The sequence below is a fragment of the Camellia sinensis genome, chromosome 7 (assembly GCF_055761805.1).
Source record: "Camellia sinensis isolate YWXY chromosome 7, ASM5576180v1, whole genome shotgun sequence".
Lineage (NCBI taxonomy): Eukaryota > Viridiplantae > Streptophyta > Magnoliopsida > Ericales > Theaceae > Camellia > Camellia sinensis.
Genome location: NC_138967.1, coordinates 178,354,621 through 178,381,950, shown reverse-complemented (window position 1 = coordinate 178,381,950; position 27,330 = coordinate 178,354,621). Strand labels below are relative to the sequence as shown.

The 27,330-nt window shown below is 40.6% G+C and overlaps 1 pseudogene across 1 annotated transcript; it reads left to right on the top strand.

Annotated features, from left to right (window-relative positions):
* The first annotated feature begins 11,670 nt into the window (after window positions 1-11,670).
* On the top strand, window positions 11,671-26,833 carry LOC114283304 (G-type lectin S-receptor-like serine/threonine-protein kinase At4g27290; annotated as a pseudogene). The gene is made up of 7 exons (XR_014336478.1): window positions 11,671-13,528; window positions 14,735-14,875; window positions 15,058-15,215; window positions 24,263-24,473; window positions 24,765-25,002; window positions 25,084-25,234; window positions 25,316-26,833. The product of XR_014336478.1 is annotated as a G-type lectin S-receptor-like serine/threonine-protein kinase At4g27290 (transcript).
* The last annotated feature ends 497 nt before the right edge of the window (window positions 26,834-27,330 follow it).

Here is a 27,330-nt window from a genome sequence, read left to right as displayed (position 1 = left end):
GACATGCTAGGTATTGATCCAAACTTCATCAGTTACCAACTCAATGTCCACCCATCCGCCAGACCAGTCATTCAACGCACACGCAGATCGGCACTCCACCACGCCGAAATAGTGGCAGAAGAGGTAGGCAACCTGCTAGAGGCAGGAGCAATAAGAGAAGTGCACTACCCAAGATGGATCTCCAACACAGTCGTAGTGCCAAAAAAGAATGGTAAATGGCGTGTCTGCGTCGACTACAAAACTGTCAACAAGGCGTGCCCAAAAGATAGCTTTCCTCTACCAAGGATAGATCAACTGGTGGACCTAACGGCAGGGCATAACCGACTTAGCTTTCTGGATGCATACAGAGGCTACCACCAGATCGCCATGCATGAACCAGACCAGGAGGTCACATCCTTCACAACACCAAGGGGATTATATTGCTACAAGGTCATGCCCTTTGGCCTAAAGAACGCAGGGGCGACATTCCAACGGATGGTCACCAAGATGTTCGAACCATTGTTAGGCAGAACAATGGAGGCGTACATCGATGACATGGTGGTCAAAAGCAAGGATGAGAATGACCATCTTAAGGACCTAGGCGAGATGTTCCAGATCTTGAAGAAACACAAGTTGCGCATCAATACGTCCAAATGCGCATTCAGAGTTGGATCTGGCAAATTCTTGGGCTTCCTTGTGACCAACCGGGGTATAGAAGCAGACCCTTCTCAGATTAAAGCAATCCAGGAGTTGGAGAGACCAAACTCAGTCAAAGAAGTGCAGCATCTCACTGGTATGGCGGCTGCGCTCAACCGGTTCATAAGCAGGTCATCAGACAGACTACGACCATTCTTCCAAACTTTAAAAGCCAAGTTTGAGTGGGATGAAGAATGCGACCAAGCTCTGGAAAGCTTGAAGGAGTACATGTCTTCCCCACCACAACTTGTTACTCCAGTACCTGGTGAAGAACTCTTTTTGTACCTGGCAGTCTCTCAGCACGCAGTTAGCGCAGTGTTGGTTCGTGCAAAAGGAATACAACACTTGCCCATTTTTTATGTCAGCAAGACATTGTTGGGAGCCGAAACAAGGTACTTACCCTTGGAAAAATTAGCATTAGCCTTAATGATGGCCTCCAGGAAATTGGCGCACTACTTTCATGCCCACACCATAGTCGTCCTCACAGCCTTTCCACTAAAAGCTCTGTTTGAAAGGGCAAACTTTAGTGGGCGAATTTTGAAGTGGGCAGTAGAGTTGGGACAATTCGACATCAAATTCCAACCCAAGACCGCAATAAAAGCCCAATCTTTGGCAGACTTCGTCGCAGAGTTTACTCCTGGAAGTCATCATATCTGCCCAGTTGACCTAACTGACACAACCGAACTAGGAACGGAAGTTGACGCCGGAATAGCGCAACCCCTAGTAGAAGGTAGTCAATCAAGCACCAAGGCAAACCATACTAAGGATAACAAGGAAGTGACAAACAAAAGCTCACCAACAGTTCAAACAGAGGACGAAGGGCAGACAGCCAACATGGACCCTAAAGAAAACACCATTCTTGACCCCACGACATCATCTGATCCTCCCACTTGCTGGAAGTTATTCGTTGGAGAGATGTGGAAGCTCTTTGTGGATGGAGCATCCAACCGGCATGGTGCAGGGCTTGGCATAGTCCTCATCTCTCCAGACGGCCTGGTTGTAGAGCAAGCAATCAACCTTGGCTTCCCAGCATCCAACAATGAAGCAGAGTATGAGGCGCTTCTCGCAGGACTCAAGTCAGCATACTACATGAAGGCCACCGAACTAATGGTATACAGTGACTCTCTGCTGGTGGTAAACCAAATTTCTGGCGAATATGAAGCAAAGGATGACAGAATGGCCAAGTACCAAGAGTTAGTCAGAACAGAGATCAAGAAGTTTGATGTAGTAAGGATAGAACAAATTGGCAGGGAGGAAAACAGCCGAGCGGACGAATTAGCAGGCCTTGCCTCAATGGCAGATACATCAATCCCTCATCCATTACTCATCAACTTCTTACCAAGACCAAGCATAGAAGACCCCGAAGCAGAAGAAGTATGTTGCACAGAATTAGGCCTTTCATGGATGGATCCCATCATCCTGTTCTTAAAAGACGGCATCCTACCAGAAGAGAAAAAAGAAGCCAACAAAATAAGGGCAAAGTCGCAGCGATTTTGGCTATCTCCATCTTTGGCATTATACAAGAAGTCATTCTCTGGGCCTTACCTCAAGTGCGTTCATCCCAACAAAGTAGAAGCATTCTTGTTCGAAATACACGAAGGGGTGTGTGGAAGTCATCAAGGGGGAAGATCGCTAGCTTACAGGGCTATTTCGCAAGGATATTGGTGGCCATATATGCAAGCAGACTCAGAGAAATATGTGAAGAAGTGTGAGAAATGCCAAAAATTCACGCACCAAATACATCAACCAGCAAGAGAACTCCTACCGTTAACTAGCTCATGGCCTTTCGCAATGTGGGGCTTGGACATAGTAGGACCACTTCCAACAGCACCCGGCGGCAGAAAATTCTTTCTCGCAGCAACAGACTACTTCACAAAGTGGGTGGAAGCAGAAGCATTGGCATCAATCAAGGAAAAAGATGTGAAGAAGTTCGTCTGGCAAAACATCATCACTCGATTTGGCATACCAAAGGCCCTAATCTCAGACAATGACACTCAATTCGACGGCAGAATCTTCAGAAGCTTTTGTGAAGAGTACAAGATAGAGTTCTACAATTCTACACCAGTATATCCTCAAGCAAATAGCCAAGCAGAAGCATCAAATAAAGTCGTCTTGGACGGACTAAAGAAAAGGCTAGAAAAGGCAAAAGGCAAGTGGGCGGATGAACTTCCTCATGTTTTATGGGCTTACCGCACCACACCTCGGCGATCAACAGGAGAAACACCATTTTCCTTAGCCTACGGAATGGAAGCTGTAATCCCACTGGAAGTTGGCCTCCCCACAATTCGAAGCGAAAATTTTGATCCAGACTTGAATGAAGTTGCCATAACATTAGAACTTGACCTTGCAGAAGAAAAAAGAGAAAGAGCACTAGTTCACATCGCCACATACCAACGAGAGTTGATCAGAAAATACAACAAAAAAGTACATCCAAGACAATTCAAGATAGGCGATTGGGTACTGCACAAAGTAATGGGAAACACTTTGATCCCAGGAGATGGAAAATTAGGGCCAAACTGGGAAGGTCCTTACAAGGTGGTTGGGTTAGCAGGCAAAGGGGCATACCACCTAGAAAACAAGGATGGCAAGGCAATCCCTAGGCCATGGAATACGGCAAATCTCAAGTTATTTTACTTTTAGCTTTTCTTCTTCAAAACATATGTAATTTTTTCTTCCTTCAATAAAACAAGCAATTCTTTTCAGCACAAGTTATTCTTTAGCCTTAGTAAAAATTAGGTATATTGCACGCATTCTATTCTAAGTTAGCTGGAAAAACTAACTTAGAGGTTGGCTGAATTAAACCAACACCCTTCCTAAACCCAGGATAAAGATCCAGGTTGCAGGACGTTTGGTCGGAATAACCAAACACTGTTCTAAGTTAGCTAGAAAAAACTAACTTAGAGGTTGGTCGGAATAACCAAACACTGTTCTAAGTTAGCTGGAAAAAACTAACTTAGAGGTTGGCTGGAATAAACCAACACTTGTTACTCTTCAGCCGAAGTAAGGGTATGGCTGAAGAGTGGTTGGCTGGAATAAACCAACACTTGTTACTCTTCAGCCGAAGTAAGGGTATGGCTGAAGAGTGGTTGGCTGGAATAAACCAACACCCTTCCTAAACCCAGGATAAAAATCCAGGTTGCAGGACGTTTGGTCGGAATAACCAAACACTGTTCTAAGTTAGCTGGAAAAAACTAACTTAGAGGTTGGCTGGAATAAACCAACACTTGTTACTCTTCAGCCGAAGTAAGGGTATGGCTGAAGAGTGGTTGGCTGGAATAAACCAACACTTGTTACTCTTCAGCCGAAGTAAGGGTATGGCTGAAGAGTGGTTGGCTGGAATAAACCAACTCTTGTTGCTCTTCAGCAATAAACCAACTCTTGTTGCTCTTCAGCCGAAGTAAGGGTATGGCTGAAGAGTGGTTGGCTGGAATAAACCAACACTTGTTACTCTTCAGCCGAAGTAAGGGTATGGCTGAAGAGTGGTTGGCTGGAATAAACCAACTCTTGTTGCTCTTCAGCCGAAGTAAGGGTATGGCTGAAGAGTGGTTGGCTGGAATCCTGTTGCTCTTTAGCCGAAGTAAGGGTGTGGCTGAAGAGTGGTTGGCTGGAATAAACTAACTCCTGTTCCTCTTTAGCCGAAGTAAGGGTATGGCTGAAGAGTGGTTGGCTGGAATAAACCAACTCTTGTTACTCTCCAACCGAAGTAAGGGTATGGCTGAAATTGGATCGGCTGGATTAAACAAACTGAAAACTCCTCAACCAAAGTAAATATGTTGGCTAAGGAGTGGTTGGCTACTGTAAGTATAGTTTAACCAGCTAAAGCCGAAATAACAGTTGGAGTAATAGAAGACATTACAAGTGCAAGCATATGAATCAGAAACCGGAATAAGAGTCCAACAAAATTTTCATTCATTGAAAGGCAAGTACAAGAGGACATAGCCCGGTTACAAAGAAAAGGTAACAAAAAAAAAAAAAAAAAATCAGGAAAAAAGTTCTTCAATTTCGGCGTCAAAAGCCGCATCACCATCAACTTGAAGACCGGTTTCAAGAGGAAGTTCACTCTCGGTTGCCAGGATGGTTTCGGTTGGAACCACGGTTTCATTTGGCTGTTCGATAGGTAGGTCCTCTACCATGGGCTCCAACCGAAGTGATGGATCTGCACCAACAACCGGAATGTCTTCAGAAGCGGAGGAGTCATCAGAATCTGAGTCTTCCAGAAACTCTTGTTGCAAGGCACCCGCATACTTCGCAAGGGACTTCGGTATAAAGTAATCTGGAGGGTTGAAGACCTCGGTCTGTTGATCATGACCGAGCTTCTCAACAGCCGCCCTCCAGCCGCACTTGAAGAACAGCTCCTTGGCGGCGTCGCACTGTTTGACATAGGCGTCTTCTGCCTTCTTGTAACCCTGCTTTTCGGCTCCCTCCGCGCTCTTTTTTAGTTGAGTTATTTCGGTGTCTTTTCTCTTCTCAAGCTTCACCAACTCCCGCAGATACTTGTCTTTCATAGCGATGGCGACTTTCTGCTTCTCCGCTTCAGCAGAATTAACCAGATCGGCAAGTCGGCCATTCTCTGCTTGCATCTCGGCCAGTTTCTTTTCAGCTTCTTCTAGCTCGGCCACCTTTGCTTCGGCTTCCGCCATTACCTGCCTTGTGGTTTTTCTAAGCTCTTGGACCTTCTTGTATGTAATGTTGTTCTTCTGTAAGGCCTGACAAAACGAAGAGTCTCTTGAGCCGAAGTGAAAGTTGGAAAATTTAAACAGAAAAAATGGACAGAGCTACTTACCAAAATCATGGACTTCGATGTAGACCGGATGGACTTCATCTCGGTGTTCAATTGCTTGAGGTGGTGCTCCATGTCCTTGGGGAGACACACACTTTTGGCCAGATTAAAAGCCAATAGATGATCTTTTTCGGCAACAACCGAATCAGAAGCTTTGATGTCTCGGTCGTTGAAGGTTAGCTGCGGAGCCCATTTCGAAGATTCTGCTCGGTCAGTTTGCTCCGGTTGGAGGGTAGGCTGAGGACTTTGGGGGATGGATTCAACCTCATCGACAAGTTGCTGTTCGGTCGATGTAGATCGGGAACGTTTGGAAGGGCGAGATGAAGAAGGTTGCTGAGAAGGGAGGGCCACAACGGCAGGCTGCGTTTCTAAGGATGGTTGCACTTCGGCCCTGGTTGTTGCGGTCAGAAGGGCCCTCACTCTGCTTTTCTTCGCCATCTCTTCTTCAGCTGTTAGTGGGACAAGTCGTATTTCGGGCAAGTTTGGGTCCGGTTCAGGTGCTTCCTCTAGAAGGAAATCGGTCACTCAGGCTTTCCGACGACCGCTATATCTGTAGGTCGGCTCAAAGCTCAGAAGCTTAGACCAACTCCTTTCCTTAATCCGTAGTGCGGCTCGAAGTATGTTCAGATTTGGGTAGCTGTAATAGGAGGCAAGATGAGCTAAGTCTGCAAAAAGGATACAACTGTTAGGTCGGTTATAACATCTGAAACCGAAGTACAAGAAAAAAATGTAAAACCAAGGTAAACTTTACCAGGTTCTCCTTTCTTCCAGTTAATACTTCGGCCTGGGATTTGGGCTTGGTGATCCTCAAAATTGCCCGATACCCAGAAGAAGTCATCATCATTAACATCCTTATCCGGTGTATCTTTTATTATCTTCTCTCTACGTCGGCGTATCCTAAGGTAATAAACCCAGCCATCATCTTTGGAACCTATGGAGTATTGGTGGAAGATTTCGGCTAAACCGAGGTTCAGGCTTGTTTGGCGGTTTAGCTCGGCGATACCCATTATTATCCGGTATGTATTGGTGGATAGCTGGGTTGGACATAGTCTGGTTTGCCTAAGAAATTCACAAATTAAAGGCTGGACCGGGAACCTTAGTCCGGTTTCTATAATGGATAAAACAGTAAAGGGGACGAAGCCTTGGTTATTCCACGGAATGGTTTCCTTCCTGGCTAGGGTAAGGGGTACATCGTCTGGAATGCCATAATCCCTTCGGAATTCGGCCATACCACCAGGGGTCTCTACCAAGTACCTATACTTACCCATTTGTATAATTTACCAATAAGTTATATCGGTGCAAAAATTGTGCCCAGTAGCTCTGTTGAGCGCACGCAGGAGTGCCTGGGTAACCTAAGTCTGCAAAGTAGAAAACAAAGGGGTTAAGCACAGATCATTGGACTGTGCTACAAATTACAAACAAGGTAAATGAGCCCTGTTTCGGCTTTATGGGCTGGTTCTGTTTCGGTTCTGCACAGTACTCGATAGTTCGGTTTGAACTTATTATGCGCAAGATCAGTTTTCCTTTAGGGATTTGTTATCTCGGTTCGAACAGTAGGTTTTTTGCTTCGGTTAAGCCACTAGGGGCAGCTTTCTGAGTTTGGTTTAGAAACTAAGAAAGCTGGCTTAGCCCCAAAGGCTTAGCTCGGTTGAAGACTAAGGTTCTTAGTTTAATGTATTCAGACTTCGTTCGGTGATCTTATTTCGGCTAAAATGAATCAGGAGGTTATTTTTTGAAGCTACTGTCATCTCTACAAGTCCTAGTTCGGTTATTGACTAAAGTGATCTACCACTAGCACAAAAACAGCATCCTAGTTCGGTTGGGGCGAGATTTTGGATCTAAGATTAGTTTTTTTACAGAAGGTCATACACACATGAGCTCTGTTATTATTTTGTCGTAAAAGTACAGAAGCAAAAGCAACAAATGGGAAAAAGTGTTTGCATAAAGCATACAAAACAAAACTATACAGATGATAAAGCAGACAAAGAGCAAGAAGGATAGGCTTGCTTACCCAAATAAGAAAGAAGCTAGGAAATGGAGGCAATGGCAGCAATGGAGGCACGAACACAGCAAGCTCAAAACTCAGGGGCTCAGGAACAAGGAAGAGAAGAAGGTGAATGGTCCAAGAATGAAAAGAGTGTTTTGTGAAATGAGAGAGAGGGAAAAGAAAAGGGAAGAAGCGGGAACTGTTCAAAAATTGTGAAACACGAAGACGGCGTTGACAGCTGCCTTCTACGAATGGGAGCATGCCACGTGTATACGGAAAAGGAAGCGTTACAGTCGTGATTGAAGAGACGTTTTGACCGGACAAAGTGAAGCCCGAAGTAAATTTAGCTCGGCTGGAGAGGCTAAAGGGTTTTTAGCTCGGCTGGAAAGGCTTAATAACTTCAGCTCGGTTGGACTGATAATCTCAATCATGCTGTGCAGATGGAATTAAGGGGCAATTGAGAGGGTAATTTTTGGTAAAAATTGGGCCGAGCTATGAGATGGGCTTTGTGGCCCAAAGTGCCAAAAGCTTGGTGAAAAGGCCGCAATGTTACTCCGGCCCAAGGAAGGCCGCAATGTTACTCCGGCCCAGGAAAGGCCGCAGTGTTACTCCGGCCCAGGAGTGGCAAGGCTACTCCGGCCTAGGAAAGACAAAGTTACTTCGGCACAGTGACTGTAAAAGATACTTCGGTCCGAAAGCAACTTGGAGTTATATCGGTATTGGGGTTAGACCGGCCGAAAGTCGTTGGTTCGGTCCAAGACCGTACCATGGGTTCTACATGGAAAGCTGAGATAAGAAAGGGAAAACACAAGGACCGAACTAAGGATGAGTTCGGTTTATTCAGTGGCTCTGCATAGCCAAGCTTATTTCGGTCATATAGTAGTTCGGCCAAAGTAAAAACCATCCCACTTTTTTTAAGCAGTGGGGGAGGGTGTAAAAGGATAAGCATTATCCTTAGGAGTATGAATTCTAGGAGGACTCTGCATGGAGAAATACAAGTCCTACTAGGATTGTGCCATAGGAAACTTATAAAAGCTCACAAACATCACCTTGGAGGAGGTAATTGAACGCAATTTTTCTGAGAACATAGAGCTTTTGTCTATCTGTCAAGTTACTGACTTAGGCATCGGAGAGGTTTCCGGCACACACCTGCCGGTTAGCTCACGTTTGTGTTTTCAAGTGAGAAAGTGACGCCGTGCGGAGGAGCGTGGACTTGGTCAACAGGATTATACGAGGAGAATTATTTCCTCCCCGTACAGTTGGATTTTAACGGTGGTGAGCCGAGGGATCTGCCACTCTCCTTTTCTCGCTACTTTCTCGACAACCAAATGACAAGGAAAATCTAATTTAAACAGAACAGACATTCTGCAAATCACAGAGAATGGAAGCTTTGATTCCGCAATTACAGTTTGCCATTCTTTTTCTTCAACTCTCGAATTGAATTTCTTGAACTCTCATACATTTATGTATGTATGTGAGTATTTACGGTACCTACCCTCTCTTAAAAATTTCTGGTAACCTGTCGTAGAAGATAGTGCTGTAGGGGATGTTTGTGATTTGTTTTTGTTTTGTTTTGTTTTGTTTTGTTTTTTATATATATTTTTCTTGATTTATTTTTGTTTTTAGTGAATTTTTTTTAAAAAATTGTTTTACTCTGGCAAGATGAATCAAAAAAATTTTAAAAAAATTAAAAATTTCTAAAAGATCAAGAAAAATGAAAAAATAAGTAAAAAAAAAGAGTGAATTTTTTTGGTTTCTTTTCCAAAAAAAATTTGGAACTTCCAAAAACTATTGCATTTTAGATTCACACAGACGGACCGGAAAAATGAATTTTTTGGACATAATTAAAAAAAAAATTAAACACAAAAATATTTGAAAAAAAAAAATGTGGCTTATTTCTAACTTCTTTAACTTGCATTTGAGCCTCATGTTGCTGACTTACTATGCTTTCATTGTTATTGCAGTAAAATTGTAGTGACATTGATTCTGACAGATAATTTTATGCATTGTTAAAACCTTCAAATGCACTTTGGTAAGAGAGGAGAGAGAAAGGAAAGGGCTTTTAGAAATTTCACAGAATCTTCTCAGATTTTTGTAATTATTTTGCATCATTCAATTGTAATTAGTTTTTATTCTGGTCTATTTGTAATTATTTTGTGAACTTTTCAATTATTAGTAATTTTTCTTTTTAAAAATTACATTCTATTTACCCTAAGAAAACAACTCCTTACACCACTTGTCTCCTTTTCTTTGGACTTGTATAATTTTCATGTTATATTGTGTGTTCTACAACAATTCTGGTGATGAGTTTCTGCTGTTTTGTGCAATTGGTGATGGGTAGATCAGTGGGTTTCCCTCCAAGTACTCATGGCTTGTAACCCATTATCTTCAGTCAGTGTTAATGGATTGGTTTTATGGTAAATTGGGCTTTTGAGTCTTTGATGCTTTGTATACAATTGAGTGGCTTTAGATTGTTGTGTGATTAGCTTTTGGGAGAAGCTTCCACTTTTATGCCTATTGTTATTTTGGTACAAGGCAGTGGCGAGAGAGATCAGAGAGAAGAACACAATAGGGAATTTGCTACTAGGGTCAAAAATGGTATTTTAAAATTTTCAATAGTTGGCATCAGCCCTATTTGTTAGTTGACCTAACAGTTGACTGATAGAGGGAGGAAATTGTAACGTGACTGGAAACCATAGGGAAGGCGATGTAATTTCCAGAATGACAGGGATACTAATGTATTAGTTAGATACCTCAGGGGAGGTTACTTTAATACCCTATCCATAAGAGACTTCTAAAACTTCTCTCTCTCTCTCTCTCTCTCTCTCTCTCAACATAGAAGGTGAAGAAATTCAGTGAAATACTCTTGTTGAAATACTTATAGAAAGCCTCTTTCAAAATTTGGGTTTGTTAAATCAATAGGATCAAATGATGCTCCTTTTATCTCATGCATAATCGTGAGCGAGACCTAATTGAAGCTGCACATGATGAGATGTCCAAACATCTATGGTAATGAAGAAGTTGGCAGTGATAAAAAAACTCTGCACATGTTATTTTCCTCTAGTAGTATGCAAATGGAGTTCTTGAGAAGCTACACTATTCCCATGCTAGACTATGAAAGAGTGGTTGGACTGGTTTGCATTTTATATACTAGCTTGCTTGCCCTGTCTTGTGAAATTTCAAATGTCTTACTTTCCTCAAAATGTCCAGATCGACTGCGAATTTGGTCATCTGAATTTACACTCCGTTTGGATTGAGAGATGAGAACATAAAAGAAATGATTAAAGTTTTTCCTAGGTGAGAAACGAAAAGAAATGATTGTGATTTCTGACCTTCTTGTTTGGATGGTGGGGTTTGATGAGAAAAGAAATGGTGAGAATAGGAAACTCATTCACTTGTTTGGGTGGTTAAGTAGTTGAGAAATTGTGAGAAATTATGAGAGATGGTAAGAGAAGGATCTTACCAAACCTATGTTTTGTTTCTCATCAAAAGTGGTGAGATTTGGTGGGAAAAGGATTGGGTTTAACGAAAGTTTTCTAAAATACCAAAATTACTCTTATAAAAAAACATAACTTATTAATATGAAAGGTTACTTTGATAAAATGAAATACAACACTTTGTTGTCTTTTCTCTTATTTACTTTATCCAAACAAGATAGGTGAAAAACCACATTATCCTCTCTTTTATTCATCCAAACATAATGATAATAATTTCTTTTCTCACCTCACCTCACAATCCAAATGGAGTGGCTATGATTAAAAAAGTAGTTTTGGTTTCTCCCCCAAATCTCATCACTTTTGGTGAGAAACAAAACTTAAGTTTGGTTTGATTTGGCTCTCTTACCATTTCTTTTCATTTCTAATCATTACTCACCTTATTAATCATCTAAACAAGTGACGAGAAATCTCATTCTCTCCATTTCTTTTCTTTTCTCACCAAACCCTTGAATCCAATCAGAGTACCAATTTGGTTTAGACTATTCAGATGATCATGACTGATTGTTCATATTCCATGGGATTCCATTCCAACACTTTGGACCACTAATTGAAACGGAAGTTTTAAAAGGCTCCCAAAAAGAAAAAAAACTGTCTGCTCTCCAATTTGATGTCTAATAGAGAGATTAATAAAGGTTTGTTGTACTGATAGCGGTGTCAGTTTTTGTTATCTTTATGCTTATCCTATAGATATAAATAATAATAATAATAATAATAATAATAATAATAATAATAATAGAGAAAGAATAAAAAATAAAAAAGAGGGCAACAGAAGATGAAAATGACAATTTCTAAAGTTGGCATTGAGAGGGATGACTTGATATGCATTTGAAACTTCTTCAATTTCAGTGATAACAGCTTCGTCATGCCCCATCAGAGAAGATATCAAGCCATTTACCCAATCAAAAACGAACACATAATGGTCCATGAATTTTATTATCAAAGATTCCCAATATCTGGTTGTTCCAAGTTCCAGCTGGAAGGTACATTTATAATTGAAGGTAAGATGCTTTTCTAAATATTGAACCAATGAGGGGGAAAGGAAGACTTATTGCAAATAATGACCCAGTGAGGGGGAAAAGAAGACTACGGAAAATAATGAGCCAATGAGGGGGAAAGGAAGATGATTCAAATTAGCATTAACTGACTGTGGAATTCCATGTCTTCTTAGGTGACTCCAAGCCCAACTGAAATGTATTAAATATAGAAAAGTCTAACTGAATAGTAACTGTGCTGCTAGAGTTCCTGAGTTTTAATTTATAAATTGAATAAATAATGGAAAAACAGATGAACTCCATGAATTTGGACATTAGACCATCAATGGAAGGCCTCAAACTTTCTCTTTTGTTCATCTCTTTATTTTCCATCTTAATAATGTCCAGTGCAGTAGACATAATAACTAAAACCCAGTTCATTACAGGCAGCCAGACCATAGTTTCATCTGGTGGGAGCTTTGAGATGGGATTTTTCAGCCCAGGCAACTCCCGGAATCAATACTTGGGAATATGGTACAAGAAAATATCTTTTAGGACTGTTGTATGGGTTGCCAGCAGAGAAATCCCACTCATCAATTCATCAGGTGTCTTGAAGGTAATTGACCCTGGAATTCTGGCCCTTCTCAATGGTACCAGCAGTGTCATTTGGTCTGCCAATGTGACAAGATCCACAGTACAGGATCCTATTGGTCAACTTTTAGAGTCAGGAAATCTTGTTGTGAGAGATGCCAATGATGATAACCCAGAGCATTTTCTCTGGCAAAGTTTTGATCATCCATGTGATACTCTTTTACCAGGCATGAAACTTGGAAAAAACTTTGTAAGTGGCTTAGAGCGGCACCTTTCATCATGGAAGAGCTCTGATGATCCAGGCCAAGGTGATTTTGCATTTTGGTGTGACCCCAAGGATATCCACAACTTATTCTGAGCAATGGTTCCATTGAGCTGTTCCGGACTGGACCATGGAATGGTCTTGGATTCAGTGGGAATCCAAACCTTAAACCAAATTCCATCTACACGTATGGATTGGTTTTCACCAAGGAGGAGGTGTATTATGGTTATGATCTCGTTAACAGCTCAGTTGTTTCAAGGTTTGCTCTAAGTCATGGTGGCATTATGCAGCGCTCGACGTGGATTGATCGAACCCGGGAATGGGTCCTTTACCTGACCGCACCGATAGATAATTGTGATCATTATAAACTGTGTGGTCCATATGGTAGCTGTAACGTTGGAAACTCGCTGGTATGTGGTTGTTTGAGTAATTTTGTGCCTAAATACCCAAAGGAATGGGAAAGTGGAGACTGGTCTAATGGGTGTGTTCGGAGGACAATATTGGATTGCCATAAAGGAGATGGATTTCTCAAGTATTCACATTATAAAATGCCAGACACAAAATATTCCTGGCTTGACAGGAACATGACCTTGAGGGAATGCGAGATACAATGCTTGAAAAACTGCTCTTGTATGGCTTACACAAATTTAGACATAATAGGAGGTGGAAGTGGCTGCTTGCTTTGGTTTGATGAATTGATTGATATGAGTGAGTTCAGTGAAAATGGGCAAGACATTTACATAAGGACGGCTTCCTCTGAGTTAGGTAAGAAACTCCTACCAAATGCATAGATTAGTGGTTTTGCATTATAACTAAAAGATTTATGCTCTTTTTGACTGCCAAACATATAGATTAGTGGTTTTACAAACATACAAGTGATGATGATTATAAAAATTTGATCTTGTTTGAGGACAAAATGTAGGTATGGTTCTCAAAGTATGTGCTTTATATCATTTGAATCTTTTAAGTTTCATTTCCATCAAAAGATGGGAAGGGGTTGGAATATATCGGACCCAATAGTTTCAATAATCGCATGAATTGTAAAATGTTAATCGAATTATGGTATAATTGTGAGCAAATGAACATTGATGGTTCAACGAAAGGCCCACTGGCAGACCAAGGTGAGACAGCTTATCCAATGGACGATATTGGTATTAGTACTGCTGGTCTTCTGTTGAAGGTGAGAGCCCAAAGTTCAGGCTTGGTTAATTACTTTATGCAAATCCATTGGTAGCTTTGGGAATTTCAATGAAGGATTTTGAACCATGTTTTGCCTCTTTTATTTTATTTTTGGTTCAGCTAGATATAAGTTGCAACACGAGCCAACAAGAAACCAATCAATCATTCTTGTCCTCGGGTCCTTTGGTTCTTTAGTATTTCAAGCTGTCCAAAACTCCAAAATTGAAAGATGAATAATGTATTTACATTGCTTTTGGGCAATTTGTTGGTGTCACCCTTATAAAGTTCATTCAGCAACAGTTGGGAGAACACTTCATAGGGGACAATCTAGAATCAGAGGCAGTGATACAGTTCTATTCTTGAAATTTTCCATCGGTTTAACTATAAAGGGTATTAATTGAAGTAAATCAAGCTTTCAAACTTTCCCATAAAGAATATGTAAAATCAAGAGGCAGCAACTTCGGCTTGACCACTTGCAGAGCCCCTGGCACTTTGGAAAGATTGATAACCTCTTATACCGAGATGTATAGTAATGCTCATAAATTAAGGGCTGGTTTCTCCTTCAGATGGAGCTTCCATTATTACCAATCAGGGTGACAAGTGACTGTATTACAGAATCTACTAAGGACTGGCTTGACCTCATTATATACTAGGCCTTGGTTGTGAATGTATTTTATTACTTATTTTTTAATTACATATATAGCAATTGACATTATACATATATTTGTGCTCTCATGGTTGTATTACCTGAATGAATTGACCATTACTTTAAATGGATTGAGGATTAAACAGTCCGACGAGTTGGCTTCAGTGGCAAGAAAAGAGAGATAGTCGGAGTGACCTTGGCATTATTATTTGGACTTCTTCTGCTGGGCATGAGCTTAACCTTGTATCTCCAAAAAAAGAAGAAGAATTCACAGCTGAACAGAGAAGGTATCTGAGACTAGTTGTTCTGTGCTATACTTTTGTGCCTTTGTCTTAATTTAAAAAGAGAAAAGAAAAGAAATGCTCACGCATGTGTATATATATTCTGTAATTATGTGTTGATGTGTTCATCCCTGTAATGGTATATTGCTTTGTTGGATCTACTAGTCTCATTTACATCCACTTTACAGGAAATCAAATGCAAAATTCTGAACGAGGTTACAATGACAAAAGCCAGAAGGAAGATCTAGAGTTACCATTGTTTGACTTAGCTGTAATAGCTAATTCCACAAATAACTTTTCAATCGACAACAAGCTTGGAGAGGGTGGATTCGGACCTGTTTACAAGGTAACAATGTAAAGACGCACTTGTGCTATCCATAACGATTTGATGGATTTATAACTACTTGATGGTGTATACAGTTATTTGAGATCCTTCTACCTGATTCTACTTATACAATGATCTTAATATAATATGTGTGTGTGTTATCTTTTATTCAATCCTACTATCACGACCCCAACCTGCCCCAAACAAGATGGTGAGGTGACCAACCAGTAGTCGCGGACTACCAAAGGCCAGCTTACAAAACAAGCTGGACTCTTAGAATATTTGGGGCAAATTTTCAATTTTAAAGTGTGGAAGCCATTACATACTTATATTGAGTTCATTTGAAACATCCATTCAGAGCAGTGCCTAACTATAAGAAATGAAAGCATAAATTCCTCTTAGATTCTTATCCCGCTTATATTGCATCACATGATCCATACAACAAAAGTAAGATACAAAACTCATGACAAAGCTTATACGAAACCATTAGAAGCAATCAATACAGCACTTAATCAATCTTTTCTCGTAACCAAGATCTTCGTCACCTACATATATAAGGGAGAGGGGTAAGCCAAAGTCCAGTGAATAATATCAAAATAAAGTGGTAAATAAATGAATCCCAAGCTCATTAGTAAAGAATCATTTCATATAGCATTTATAGTCATTCAAATATTTCATAAGAATAACTCATAATCAAAGCATGATACATGGTACATCCATTAGAGCCTCTTAATGGAATAATCGACCAGGTACGATTAGACAATGCATATTTCGATGGCCATTGATTGTCCCCCAATGGTTGGGACTATCTATGGATGCCATTGATAGCTTTAAACAAATTACAGGATGTTCATTCATTCATAATCAAAATAAAGATTTCACAAAATCATGATATATCATCAAGTTTTCAAAACTAGTTTTTAAACATAACTTTACAATAACATTACTGACATATGGCTCCTTGAACAAAGGGCTTCCTCCTCCGAGTGCTTGACCTACACAAAACATATAGACTAGCAAGCTTCTAAATTCATTTGAAGTGTTCTAACATAGCTTAATGTTTCTTAATCTTTTCTTAAATTATCCAAGACCTTTCTAAGCCTAGTTCAAGTCTAAATTAAGTGTCAAACAAGTGTCAAATGCATGCCTAGAAGCAGCCTAGGTGGTTAAGGCTTGAAGAATGTCGAAGTGTGTTGAAAATGGACGTTATTCACATAATATATACTATGCTAGTATTATTCTCACTGTTGAAGGGTCCTAAGTATTCTACAATAATTTCATACGCTATGTGTAGACACCCCATTTTTGACCGACCTTGAGACTCAGACGTCACCAGTTGAGCACTTGGTGATATTGCATAATGTGCTCGTTCAGAAGTTTCAGAGTCTTGGCTGCGAGCCCCGCCTCCGGATTTCCGGACCTTCTTCGGTGCCTTGCCTCGGTTTGCGAACCAGACTCGGTTTTCTCTGTTTCTTTTCCTAAGGGGAGGGAGAGGTCCCGTAGACCATCTCTCAATGTCCGTAGGCTACATTTGGTGGCCGTAGGCCATTTTTCCCATTTCGGAGCCCGGTTTCCGGTTTTCGGAGCCGTCAGGCTGTGTGCCTCAGTTCGGGACCGCCTAACCATCTCCGTTTGCTCTGATTTTTGGCATGCATCTTATTTTCTCCCTTTTGAGGGACACTGGGGTCTGAGAAACCCACTTCGTGGCCGAACGCCACTTTCGGTGTTTAACGGGCAGTTTCCGGGGCCCCGAACTGCGTGTTTTAGCCCCCGAACATTCGTTTTGCATCGGTTTTCGTTCATTTTTGGCAGGTACCTCTGTTTTATCACCAGGAAGGTCACTGAAGGGTGGGAGGCTACTAATTGTTGCAGCAACCAGTTATCTCTCCTCCGGAGCCTCCCGGCGCCCGTTTTTCCAACTTCCGGGCTAATGTTGAACACCCTAGGGGTAGTGTTGCCAACTTTCAACCACATATATGTGATCTACACACATGAGAGGACACCAAAAGTTGGTGGGAGGCTAGTAATTTTGCCGAAAATCCAACTTCTTTTTGGTCAAAAGTGGTTCAGCATGAATCCGATAAGGAGAAAAAGCTGCGCGGCTTCACCGAAACGGGCGTAACTCTTTGCACAAGAGGAATTAAGATATGAGGCCACCACCATTGGAAAGCTTACTTCCGGGGCTTCATTTTGCACTCAAGAATCTCCCAAGTCCAAGTCCGGGGGGGAGAGATGTGGTTGGTTGAAGTCCGCTTGGACTGAATCTGCGCGGCTTCACGGAAAAGGGCATAACTTTTTCTACAGGAGGAATTTTAATGCAAGGTTTGCGCCATTGGAAAGCTAACTTCTGGGGCTTCATCCTAGGGGGTGACCGGCCATTTTTTCTGGCCGGCCGGCCGTTTTTTTCTTTGACCTAGCCGGCCGGCTATGTTAAGTGGCTGGCCGGCCATCTGCAAAAAAAGTAACAGGCCGGCCTGCTTCTTCAGGTTGAGTGCATTCCAGCTGTGCCTTGGTTTTCTCCCAAAAATATCTGCATCCGGGGGGGCCCTTTTGGGGAAATTTTGCTCTCCTTTATGCCCCACCTTTACAACCATCTTCTTGTCCATATAACCAGCTGCCATTGTTGGTTATAGAGGTTGGAAAAATTCATCTTCAAGGCTCCATACCTAACTCCATTGATATACCTCTCATTTCTTCAAAAAATCCTAAGTCCCTAAGCTCCATTCCTTCTACACCACCAAGCTCTACCACCACCACCTCATCTCCAGCAGCAAAGAAGGATTCTTGAAGGCTAAAGAAGCTGCAAATCCATCCAAGAAGCAACAAAAGTTTGAATCTTCAAGGGTAAGTAACACTTTTACCCTTTTGACCCTTTTTCTTGATCCATTTCTAAGCCTCACTTCCTTTTTGTTTCAAGCTCCGGCCCTAACTGAAAAGGGCCATCTTTTGAGCTCATCTTCACTTTTCATTAAGGGCTCAACCCTGTTTGAGCCCTCCATAATACACTTGCTTCATTGACCATCTTGTATGTCATAGATTTGCATGCTATTTTTGACCCATGAGAAATTTATTTTCGAGCATGTTATAAACTGATATTAGGCTTATTTTGAGCCCCTCTTCAACATTGGAGAAGGGCTCAACCTTGTTTGGTGTCTCCATGTGTCACTTGTAGTTCAATCCCTTATTTGGCCTCATTTTTGCATGAGTTGATAGCCCTCTTTGCTTCTGTTTTTGGAACTTGGTCCGAACTGAAAATGGCCTTATTTTGGCCTATACTTCATGTTTCATTCACACTTTTTTTTCTGTTTGGTGATTATTTTGTACACTTCATGTTTTAGCACCTTTTGAGCTTCATTTTACATCACATTTTTAGCATATTTGTATACTGATTTTGAGACTGCCATATACTGTAAATGTTCATATTTTTGGTCTATCTTCAGTGTTGTAGAAGGAAATTTTTCAGTTTGGGTTTTTCTTATACCACTTGCTTCTTTACCCCTCTTTTGGCCCCTATTCTTGCATGCTATGTTTCCCTTATCTATGCTTGCTGTTTGGCCATGTTCATAACTGTGAAAGTGCATCTCTTGGGACTGTCTAGCTTCTGTCTTTGCATTGCATGTCCATATTGTGCATGTATGGCATGGCTATAGGCCATTTCGGGTGCTTAATGTTGCATTTCGGGACTTTTCCTTGCATTTCATGTCATTTCGCTTCATTTCGGGACTGTTTTCCCCCATATTTCGTTGCTGAAATTCCATTGGCATGCTTGCATATCATTTTGGCCATATTTCATCACATTTCATCATTGCCTCGGTTTGCGTGCCCGTGTGCACGCATTTCGAGGCACTCCATTTTTATCCGCTGGCATCCCATGTGAGTGTGGCTGAGGCTCACTCATGTTGGTATAAGCCCATTTGTCATTGCCATGTCATTTTAGCATCGCCTCGGTTTGCGTGCCCGTGTGCACGCATTTCGAGGCACTCCTTTTTTATCCGACGGCATCCGATGTGAGTGTGGTTGAGGCTCACTCATGTTGGTATAAGCCCATTTGTCATTGCCATGTCATTTTAGCATCGCCTCGGTTTGCGTGCCCGCGTGCACGCATTTCGAGACATCTCATTTTCATTGTATCTGTCATCGCCTCGGTTTGCGTGCCCGTGTGCACGCATTTCGAGGCATCTCATTTTCATTGTATCTGCCATCGCCTCGGTTTGCGTGCCCGTGTGCACGCATTTCGAGGCATCTCATTTTCATTGTATCTGCCATCACCTCGGTTTGCGTGCCCGCGTGCACGCATTTCGAGGCATCTCATTTTCATTGTATCTGTCATCGCCTCGGTTTGCGTGCCCCCGTGCACGTACTTCGAGGCATCTCATTTTCATCGCATTTGTCATCGCCTCGGTTTGCGTGCCCGCGTGCACGCATTTCGAGGCATCCCATTTTCATTACATTTGTCATCGCCTCGGTTTGCGTGCCCGCGTGCACGCATTTCGAGGCATCTCATTTTCATTACACATATCATCGCCTCGGTTTGCGTGCCCGTGTGCACGCATTTCGAGGCACCTCATTTTCAGCATTCTGTCATTGACTCGGTTTGCGTGCCCGTGTGCACTCAATTCGAGGCACCTCATTTTCATAGCATTGTGCATACTAGGTAGTATCTTAGATTGCATCTTGTCATTTCCATGTCATTCCGTAGCATTCTGTGTATGTTAGGATTGTATCTTAGTTGCATTTCATGCATATCATGCATATTGCATCATGTTCGGAATAGGAGTTAGCCCGGGCACGGGAAACGAGGTACATTTCGTACTCCGAGTGACGGAATGTGTCTCAATTCCCCAGTCACCGACACTCCGGATTATCCATGATGGAGTTAGGTTTTAGCTGTAGTTTCATGTGCATTCATCCTATATTGAGTTGTGCATTTCGACTCCTCGGCCATCATGCCTCGGTATGCGTGATTGGTGGCACGAAGATCGAGACATGCATATATCTGTGCAAATACATTGCTATGCCCCTCTCCTGCTCTCTGTTGCAGCAAAATCAGGAATCAGCAACATTTTGGGAATTGGCACGCATTTCAAGGACAGGTGTAAACAGAGGCTAATTGGGGCATTCCGGTGGATTTCCGCGCAAGACAATCCGGGCATGCATCATCCATCAGAAGCAAGGCAGTCCCTGGCTTGCACGCCAGTTTATTTGCTTTCTAGTTAATTCATTAATTAATTAGAATTCTGTAATATTTTGGACTGTAATATTCTTTTATTTTGGGGACTGTAATATTCGGACTGTATTATTTATTCGGATCCTCCGAGTGAGGACACAACTGTAATAAGTGTGCGTGAGTGTGATGTATGTCTTCCAACCCCACGTCTTTCTCCCTTTTATTTATCCGCTTATGATGGTTAGATTAGGGCATATTTAAATTAGCATACAGTATGACAGCATGTTTGCATTTATTCATCTGTATTGCATGCACCGGGCTCGGCGCATCATACTAACTGCATTGTACTTTCAATTTCAAAGTTGAATACATGTTAGTTGTAGCATTTCATATGCCATCTTAGAATAGCTGAGCCTACTATAGTTGCATTTTGCATGTGTTGCATTAAGTATCTTTGTATACTTAGGATCATGCATGATTTCTAATGTAGTTTCTGTTTTTGGCTTGGAGTACTCGGTAAGCTTTATGCTTTAGCATCCTTGCATGCGTGTGAGTGAATGCCATGATAGCATGCTTACCATGAGGCTATGTGCTTATCTGATATATCTGCCTGAATGCCTGTGGGTGGAGGTTGGGCTATCTGGATTGGAATGAATCATCAAAATGTTTCAAGCCTACCTGCGGGTAGCAAACCATTTTCAAAAAAAAGCATGAAATGTTTTGTTCCAATTCGGGCGACCCGGTCTATACTTATATGCTGTGCGCATCACATAGTAACCTAGGCTAATAACCGGTATAAGAACTCACAATGTTTTCAAAAATTGATATCATGGTTAGTAGAGGCCGGTCTATGACCGGGCGAGCGGGGGTGCTCACGAAGTGACCTTCCCCAATCGTACCCAAGTTCCCGAGCCGAGGCAACTTTGGTGATGACGGACACGTGGCCTTTTGGCACCGAGTCAGGGTTTCCTAAATTTCCCAAAATAAAAATATTTAGGTGGCGACTCTGTATCTGGCAAAGCAGTCCATGTTTGGCACTTCTTTCAAAAAGTTGTTTTTCTCAAAAACGATTTGCCGGATTTGGACTCTTTGGTTCAGACTTAGAACCGTGACTACGAAAGTCGAGTCCGAGCTGTAGCGAGGTCCCCCGCGGGCTTGTTACACTATGCATTGAAAAATATCATGTTTAGATGTTTAAGGTTTAAGGAGATAGGAAGAAATGAAAGAAACTAAGTTAGGAGAGGAATTAGCATGAAATGGTTAGGAAGAAAGTGAGTAGCCTTCACTAGTTTAGACATATCTCTTTGTATACTTAGAATTTGGATGTGAGACCACCACCATTGGAACTAGACTTTTAGAGCTTGAATATAAACTCAAGAATCATCTAAAACCGAGTACGGATGAGAGAGATATGCCCATTTGAAGTTGGACTGAAACATGGTTCAGCACATGCGGGAAATATGAGGACACAAGCAGGAAGAGTTCCGCACAAGCGGGAAATTTGAGGGCACATGTGGTTATTTCAATAGCAAAAATTGGTTTCTGGGGGGGTTGGCCGCACGTGCAGGAAACCTGGGGCACGTGCTGGAAAATCTAGGTTGGACGGGTTGAAGCTATTCTTGATGTTCTTGAGCTTCCTAATTCAATTTTTCTTCACTTCCAAACCCTAAAACATGATATATAAGGTACGTAGGTATGCATAAATGATGTATAATCCATGGAAAAACATTTGTATGCATTGAATTCAAAGTTTCAAAGATCAAAACATGATTTTCCTTAAAAAATTCTTCAAGATTCATTCATTTCCAAACTGTTTCTTATTTCTTCATTTTTAATTCTCTAAAACAAGATTTCAAGGCTTCAAAACATGAAGTAATGATGCAAGAACCATAAAAGCTTATTTGTTTGCAAGAATTTAAAGACTTAACCAACTAAAACAAGTTTCAATCCATGAATTCATCAACCTAACTTCCTTTTCATATTTTCTTCATTTCCTTCATCTAAATCCTTCCAAATCTTAGTTTAAATGAATTTCTAGCTAGATTAAAGCAACAATACTAGGTAGAGGGTTGAGTTTCTTTCCTAACGATGATTTTTCTTGAATTTCTAGGCTAATTTTGAGTTCCCTTTGATTTTCTTTATATTTCCCCTTCTTTTCTCCTTTCTTCTCTTCTTTCTCAAGAACTCTTGAGCTCCCTCTCCATTCTTCTCCATCTTTCTCAATCTTTCTCTTTTGTTTTTCTTTTATTTGATGTAGGTTGATTAATTAGCGTAAGTGTTTCACTAATTACTTCATTAGCTTAATTAACTGAGCTTAGATCTAATTAATCGTACTTAGCCCTTAATCTTCATTAGTGTAATTAATCCTACTTAGATCTTAATTAATCTTGCCTAACTTTTACTAATCCTACTTAATTTTTAATTGAGTACTCATTAGGCTCTACACATTAAACCAAGGTCATTAAGCTCCTCACTGAAGATTTCCTAAATCATCTAGGCATTCAATTCTTAAGGGAGGGAGGGCAGAGCTTTTGGTGTCCCCTCCAGTCAAAAATTGAGGCCTCACATTCACTAGCCAATATGCTTTTCTCTCCTCCCTAACTCTTCAACATTTACCCAAATGTTTTTATACTAAAGTCTCATGTTCAAGTTCTTCTTGGCTACTTAGGCTCTCTATCAAGCAACGATATTCCTAAGTTTTCTAGCTAATGTATTCATTTCCCAAATTGTTATCCTAACAATTCATATCTTTATTTCCAGAACATTGTAAGGTAATTGAATTAGGATATCCTGTAATATGAAATAGTCAATAGGATAATTATTTTGGCCCAAGGTATTTAAGGATGGGTAATGATATAATTATAGTACATGGCATTCTTTGGGGTGTCACACCTACACTTTATAATTAATCCAATAATTAACTTGCCTACAATTTTATATTCAGAATCTATTCTACCTTATCATGCTACTGACTTTTGGAATAGCCTATACGTCCACAAATAAGGGGAGTAGTAATCCATCTTCTCAACATTAGTATAAGATAGGCTAATTCAGTACCGTTACAGGTTCTTGTCAAGTAAAATAACAAAAATGTGTAGGTATTATTTAACGAACTAACATCATCATTCAAAACAGAAAATTGGCTCAACAACAAGCTGATATTTGACTTTTTTTTAATGATTATTCAATTATAGGTTGGTACTTTATTTTTTTTTTCTATTTTTTCAAGTAATGGTATACAAACACAAAAATTCTATTAAAAGCTACACAAAATGATGTGGCAGATTTGAACTTTTTAATTTCAAATCAAAACAAGTATCGGTGATCATTTATTTAAAAAATGTCATTGTCATATTATTCTAGTAGAGTATTCTATTTATAAATTATGGAAAACTAATTGTTTATTCTAGTTGAATATTCTATGTAGCAAATTATTATTATATACATATTTATATTATATGTGAGAAAAATGATTGAGACTGACCTTTAAATCTTGTAGGGAAGTTCTAATTTTGTAATCCCCTCCACCTGTCCTCACTCACCCACACAGAGTAAAACATTCTCTGCCCTTTCCTTATCACACAATCTGGGTGCTATTTGGCATCGCATAATATATTTTTCTTTCAATTTTCAAAGAAAACAATTGGTTTGTTTGATGCATATTTTCTTAGATATGAAACTTCATAAATTTGTGTAATTTTGTCTTTCAAGTATGTGTCTGGTAATGTTGATACATAAATCATTGGTCATGACTGCACCTATTGGAACAATGTTAGTCGGAGCGACATAAAAAAAAAAAGCAAGTGAAATACATAAATAATAAGAATTTTAAAAAAAAAAATGTTGTTTATTTTAAATTCTAATACAAGAACATTCTATCAATTATAATCGTAATTCCCAGGGTATGCTGGAAGGAGGACAAGAAATAGCTGTGAAGCGACTCTCAAAGAATTCTAGTCAAGGAATTGATGAGTTTAAGAATGAAGTTATATGTATTGCCAAACTTCGGCACCGAAATCTCGTGAAGCTTCTAGGATGCTGCATTGAGGGAGAAGAAAAGATGTTGATCTATGAATACATGCCCAACAAAAGTCTGGATTACTTTATTTTTGGTTTGGCTCTCTTGAAAACTATAATACTACATATATAGCACAACTATTCTGCTCTCACACCAGCCAGTAGTCTTTCTTTCTTTTCTTTTTTTCTTTTTTTTAATTCTTTTTGGTTCCATATAAATCTTTTGAATTATTTGATAATGAGTTGAAAAAGGTTGTTATTACATGTGCATTTGCATGAACTTTGTCTTCTAGAAAAATTTGGGATCTTCCATTGAGGAATACTGTTAAAAATTCATGCATCTAATTAGCAGGAGCAAGGACTAAATCAGACAAAATAATTTCCAGATCGAACCCGAAGCGCATTACTAGAGTGGCCGAAGCGCTTCCACATTATTAATGGGATTGCTCGGGGCCTTTTATATCTTCATCAAGATTCCATACTGAGAATTATTCATAGAGATCTCAAAGCTAGCAATATTTTGCTGGATATAGACATGAATCCAAAAATATCAGACTTCGGAGTGGCTAGAAGTTTTGGAGGAAATGAGACACAAGCAAATACAAACAGAGTAGTTGGAACACAGTAAGAATCTTCATAACATGTTTTGTTTAATCCACTCGTATTGCTTCAAAACCTGGTTCTTCATTAAGTGTTTCTCTGTAGCGGTTACATGGCTCCAGAGTATGCAGTGGATGGGCTATTTTCAGTCAAATCAGATGTGTTTAGCTTTGGTGTTTTGGTGCTGGAGATTGTGAGTGGGAGGAGAAACAGAGGTTTCTATCATCCAGATCACCACCTCAACCTCCTTGGGCATGTAAGTGTACACAATTTAAAACTATTCTTGTATGTGTATGTCTTCCAATAAGTACTGTTAATATTGTAGTGGTTTGTTCAGGCATGGAGACTCTATAAAGAAAACAGGTTGTTGGAATTGATTAATGAGGCTCTATGGGACTCATTCTACCTAATTGAAGTGTTGCGATCAATCCATGTGGGTCTTTTATGTGTGCAACAATGTCCAAAGGACAGGCCAAGCATGTCTTCTGTGGTTTTGATGTTGGGTAGTGAAGGTCCATTGCCTCAGGCCAAACAGCCTGGCTTCTTCACTGAAAGGAATGTTCTTGAGGCTGGTTGTTCGTCAAGCAAGGATGCAACAACTTCAGCCAATGAAATCACCATTACCCTGTTAAATGCTCGATAGAAACACACATTGCGTTGATGCTAATTACATGCCCCAAAACCTGTGAAATAAAATGAAAACCATTTAGTTAGATTTTATACCTTCTGTAAGGTGGAAGCTATGGTTAGTCATTGTTTCTTGTTAATGTTGGGCTATAAACCTTCATTGGTTATCATCATAATTAATAAAATTTCTTTCTTTCTACAAGTTCTTAGCAATCCTTCTGAATTCAAGAGTTTTGTCTGCTAAAACAATGCCTAGCCTTTTTCACTATTACTGCTATGTCATCGAGGACTACTTTCATGCAAATCCTAAGAAACAAGCAATGTAGTATGAAGCACCTAAGGAACAAAGCTTAACAGAGGTGTCAAATCTATGGTCCATGATTGTGCACTATGAAGCACCAATGAAACAGACAAGTTAATTCCAATTATGGTTTAGTCCTAAGCTGGAAAAAGTGACTCTAGCTAACAAGCAATGCAAAAGCACCATAAGTGCAGAACCAATGAAACAGTTCATTCATGAATACTTGCCTCAGTGCGAAGAGGAGTCATTCCTATAATCCTAACCTATGAAGCACTGGTACGGGTACAAGTATTAGTATTGGTATAATATGGGTATGTAAGTACAGTAGTGTACGAGAAAGAAATAAATCTTCTCGTATAATCCTGTTGATCAAGTCTGCGCTCCTCCAAACGTCGTCGCTTTACTCCCTGAAAACAAAAACGTGAGCTAGTCGGCGGGTGTGTGCCGGAAACCTCTCCGATGCCTAAGTCAGCAGAATAGACAAGTAGACAAAAGCTCTATGTATTCAGGAATCAAAGTTGTGTTACCTCTTCATAGGTGATGTTGTAAGCTTTTATAGGTTCCGCATGACACAATCCTTGTAGGACTTTTACTTCTCCATGTAGAGTCCTCCTAGGATTCATACTCCTGAAAGATAATACTTATCCTTCAACACCCCCCTCACTGCATAAACCAAGTGAGATGGTTCTACCATGGTCAGACTTCAACATGACCGAGGTACGCATGGCTATGCTTAGCCATAGAACAGACCGAACTATCCTTAGTTCGGTTCATCCTTTTACTGCCCTTACCTCAGTTCCTCCTGTACAAACCGTGGTAAGTCTAAACCGAGCTAACTTTTAGCAAGGTTTAGACCGAGCTAACCATACTGTGCCATAACCTGTATAAGTTTTACTATGGTAACCGAGCTAACCTCCTTGGGACCGGAGTAACTTTAAACCTCTTCAAGACCAGAGTAACTTTATGCCCTTTTTACTCAGCCCTTCGCACTGAGGCCCATAACGGCCCAGCTCGGCCCAATTTTCATATAAATTACCCTCTCAATTGCCCCTTAATTCCATCTGCAAAGCATGATAGGGATTACCTGTCCCCAGCCGAGCTAAAAAAGTTTCAGCCTTTGCAGCCGAACTAAACCCCTTTAGTCTTTCCAGCCGAGCTAAAACTCTTAAGCCTTTCTAGCCGAACTAAATTCCATACCGGGCTCAGCTTGTCCGGTCAAAACGTCCCTTCAATCACAGCGACTGAATCGATTCTCATTTCAATGACACGTGGCACGCTCTGATTGGCTAAAGGCAGCTGTCACGCCACCCTCGTACCTTGCGTAATTTGAACAGTTCCCGCCTTTGTCCCTTGCATCAAAACAAAAACTCTTTATTTGGATCAAACACTACACTATTCACTTCCTCTTCTCTCCCTCTCGTTCC